This window comes from Procambarus clarkii, chromosome 20, assembly GCF_040958095.1.
Source record: "Procambarus clarkii isolate CNS0578487 chromosome 20, FALCON_Pclarkii_2.0, whole genome shotgun sequence".
Lineage (NCBI taxonomy): Eukaryota > Metazoa > Arthropoda > Malacostraca > Decapoda > Cambaridae > Procambarus > Procambarus clarkii.
In genome coordinates, this window is record NC_091169.1 from 47,981,822 (window position 1) to 47,986,361 (window position 4,540).

A 4,540-nucleotide genomic window follows, 5' to 3' on the forward strand; every position below is an offset into this window, starting at 1 on the left:
CCCGAATCTGGGGAGCTGGTCGGCCGAGCGGACAACACGCTGTACTTGTGATCCTGTGGTCTTGGGTTCGATCCCGGGCGCCGGCGAGAAACAATGGGCAGAGTTTCTTTCACCCTATGCCCCTGTTACCTAGCAGTAAAATAGGTACCTGGGTGTTAGTCAGCTGTCACGGGCTGCTTCCTGGGGGTGGAGGCCTGGTCGAGGACCGGGCCTCGGGGACACTAAAGCCGCAAGATAACCTCATGATAACCCATGATACAACGAGGGTCGTTAACGCGTTGCCCTTGAGTTAGTTGGTCATTAGGTGTACGCAATATAGGGCACTGGAGGTGCTTTGATGCTAGTGCCAACCGTCCCTAGCACTAACTACCCACCCACCTCTCACCCCCCTCACCCCCCTCACCACCCACCTCTCACCCCCTCACCTCTCACCCCCCTCACCACCCACCCCTCACCCCCTCACCACCCACCTCTCACCCCCTCACCTCTCAGCCCCTCACCACCCACCCCTCACCTCTCACCCCCTCACCACCCACCCCTCACCTCCTCACCTCTCACCTCCTCACCTCTCACCCCCTCACCTCTCAGCCCCTCACCACCCACCCCTCACCCCCTCACCTCTCACCCCCTCACCTCTAAGCCCCTCACCACCCACCCCCTCACCCCTCACCAGGAGCTGTGAGAGAAGGACCCACACGACCAACACTAACGGGCCGTCACCTTTTGTCTACTATAATGTATGTGTTGGTGTGTCAGGGAGCCAATGGTGCCCTTAATATAAGTGCTGAGTGTAAATTACAAATTTACAAAGGCTAATGGCCCTGTTTTTGTGGCCGGAACTTCATAAAGGCCTCGCAAGGGACCCGTAAAGCAGAGTTATATACATATAGAGGTATATACACACGAGAGGTGCGAGGGAATCCTTTCAAATAAACTCGTTTTAATATTATCATTGCTAATAATAATAATAACAATAAATATTATTATTATTTATAATTGGAGTTGTCTGGAGGGTTTGATAAGATTTCTAATATATATAATTTATATATATAATATATATTTTAATAATATATATCCAGGGATATATATCTAATATATATATCTCCTTCGGACTTTGTCTTATAAGATTCCTAGAAAGCGGGGAGGCGGTATATATGGCTAGCTAGCCTTCGGCAGGGATATATGAAGGCCAGGAGATGGGATAGGAGGTGAGGAAACGGTGCTCAATCACTTGGGTAATTGGGGGATCGAACCCGGACGCTCCTAGAAGCGAGGTCGCCGCTCTACCGTCCAGCCCAAGTGGTTGGTTGTATGGTGTCTGAGTGGATTGTAGACTTTAGACTGGTTCGTTACCCCAATGGCTCCTGTCACCTCAACCACTGTCTCCTGTCACCTCAACCACTGGGTCTTGTCACCTCAACCACTGTCTCCTGTCACCTCAACCACTGGGTCTTGTCACCTCAACAACTGTCTCCTGTCACTTCAACCACTGGCTCCTGTCACCTCCACCACTGTCTCCTGTCACCTCAACCACTGGCTCCTGTCACCTCAACCACTGGCTCCTGTCACCTCAATCACTGTCTCCTGTCACCTCAACCTCTGGGTCTTGTCACCTCAACCACTGTCTCCTGTCACTTCAACCACTGGCTCCTGTCACCTCAACCACTGTCTCCTGTCACCTCAACCACTGGCTCCTGTCACCTCAACCACTGTCTCCTGTCACCTCAACCACTGGGTCTTGTCACCTCAACCACTGTCTCCTGTCACCTCAACCACTGGGTCTTGTCACCTCAACCACTGTCTCCTGTCACTTCAACCACTGGCTCCTGTCACCTCAACCACTGTCTCCTGTCACCTCAACCACTGTCTCCTGTCACTTCAACCACTGGCTCCTGTCACCTCAACCACTGTCTCCTGTCACCTCAACCACTGGCTCCTGTCACCTCAACCACTGTCACCTGTCACCTCAACCACTGGCTCCTGTCACCTCAACCACTGGCTCCTGTCACCTCAACCACTGGCTCCTGTCACCTCAACCACTGTCTCCTGTCACCTCAACCACTGTCTCCTGTCACCTCAACCACTGTCTTCTGTCACCTCAACCACTGTCTCCTGTCACCTCAACCACTGGCTCCTGTCACCTCAACCACTGTCTCCTGTCACCTCAACCACTGGCTCCTGTCACCTCAACCACTGTCTCCTGTCACCTCAACCACTGGCTCCTGTCACCTCAACCACTGGCTCCTGTCACCTCAACCACTGGCTCCTGTCACCTCAACCACTGGGTCCTGTCACCTCAACCACTGTCTCCTGTCATCTCAACCACTGGCTCCTGTCACCTCAACCACTGTCTCCTGTCACTTCAACCACTGTCTCCTGTCACCTCAACCACTGTCTCCTGTCACCTCAACCACTGTCTCCTGTCACCTCAACCACTGTCTCCTGTCACCTCAACCACTGTCTCCTGTCACCTCAACCACTGGGTCCTGTCACCTCAACCACTGTCTCCTGTCACCTCAACCACTGGCTCCTGTCACCTCAACCACTGGCTCCTGTCACCTCAACCACTGGGTCCTGTCACCTCAACCACTGTCTCCTGTCACCTCAACCACTGTCTCCTGTCACCTCAACCACTGGGTCCTGTCACCTCAACCACTGTCTCCTGTCACCTCAACCACTGGCTCCTGTCACCTCAACCACTGGCTCCTGTCACCTCAACCACTGGGTCCTGTCACCTCAACCACTGTCTCCTGTCACCTCAACCACTGTCTCCTGTCACTTCAACCACTGGCTCCTGTCACCTCAACCACTGTCTCCTGTCACCTCAACCACTGTCTCCTGTCACCTCAACCACTGTCTCCTGTCACTTCAACCACTGTCTCCTGTCACCTCAACCACTGTCTCCTGTCACCTCAACCACTGTCTCCTGTCACCTCAACCACTGTCTCCTGTCACCTCAACCACTGTCTCCTGTCACCTCAACCACTGTCTCCTGTCACCTCAACCACTGTCTCCTGTCACCTCAACCACTGGCTCCTGTCACCTCAACCACTGTCTCCTGTCACCTCAACCACTGGCTCCTGTCACCTCAACCACTGGGTCCTGTCACCTCAACCACTGTCTCCTGTCACCTCAACCACTGTCTCCTGTCACCTCGACCACTGTCTCCTGTCACCTCAACCACTGTCTCCTGTCACCTCAACCACTGGCTCCTGTCACCTCAACCACTGTCTCCTGTCACCTCAACCACTGTCTCCTGTCACTTCAACCACTGGCTCCTGTCACCTCAACCACTGTCTCCTGTCACCTCAACCACTGGCTCCTGTCACCTCAACCACTGTCTCCTGTCACCTCAACCACTGGCTCCTGTCACCTCAACCACTGGCTCCTGTCACCTCAACCACTGGCTCCTGTCACCTCAACCACTGGGTCCTGTCACCTCAACCACTGTCTCCTGTCATCTCAACCACTGGCTCCTGTCACCTCAACCACTGTCTCCTGTCACTTCAACCACTGTCTCCTGTCACCTCAACCACTGTCTCCTGTCACCTCAACCACTGTCTCCTGTCACCTCAACCACTGTCTCCTGTCACTTCAACCACTGGCTCCTGTCACCTCAACCACTGTCTCCTGTCACCTCAACCACTGGCTCCTGTCACCTCAACCACTGTCTCCTGTCACCTCAACCACTGGCTCCTGTCACCTCAACCACTGGCTCCTGTCACCTCAACCACTGGCTCCTGTCACCTCAACCACTGGCTCCTGTCACTTCAACCACTGGCTCCTGTCACCTCAACCACTGTCTCCTGTCACCTCAACCACTGTCTCCTGTCACCTCAACCACTGTCTCCTGTCACCTCAACCACTGTCTCCTGTCACCTCAACCACTGTCTCCTGTCACCTCAACCACTGGCTCCTGTCACCTCAACCACTGTCTCCTGTCACCTCAACCACTGTCTCCTGTCACCTCAACCACTGTCTCCTGTCACCTCAACCACTGTCTCCTGTCACCTCAACCACTGTCTCCTGTCACCTCAATCACTGTCTCCTGTCACCTCAACCACTGGCTCCTGTCACCTTAACCACTGTCTCCTGTCACCTCAACCACTGGGTCCTGTCACCTCAACCACTGTCTCCTGTCACCTCAAGCACTGGGTCCTGTCACCTCAACCACTGTCTCCTGTCACCTCAACCACTGGCTCCTGTCACCTCAACCACTGGCTCCTGTCACATCAACCACTGGCTCCTGTCACCTCAACCACTGTCTCCTGTCACTTCAACCACTGTCTCCTGTCACCTCAACCACTGTCTCCTGTCACCTCAACCATTGGCTCCTATCACCTCAACCACTGTCTCCTGTCACCTCAACCACTGGCTCCTGTCACCTCAACCACTGGCTCCTGTCACCTCAACCACTGGGTCCTGTCACCTCAACCACTGTCTCCTGTCATCTCAACCACTGGCTCCTGTCACCTCAACCACTGTCTCCTGTCACTTCAACCACTGTCTCGTGTCACCTCAATCACTGTCTCCTGTCACC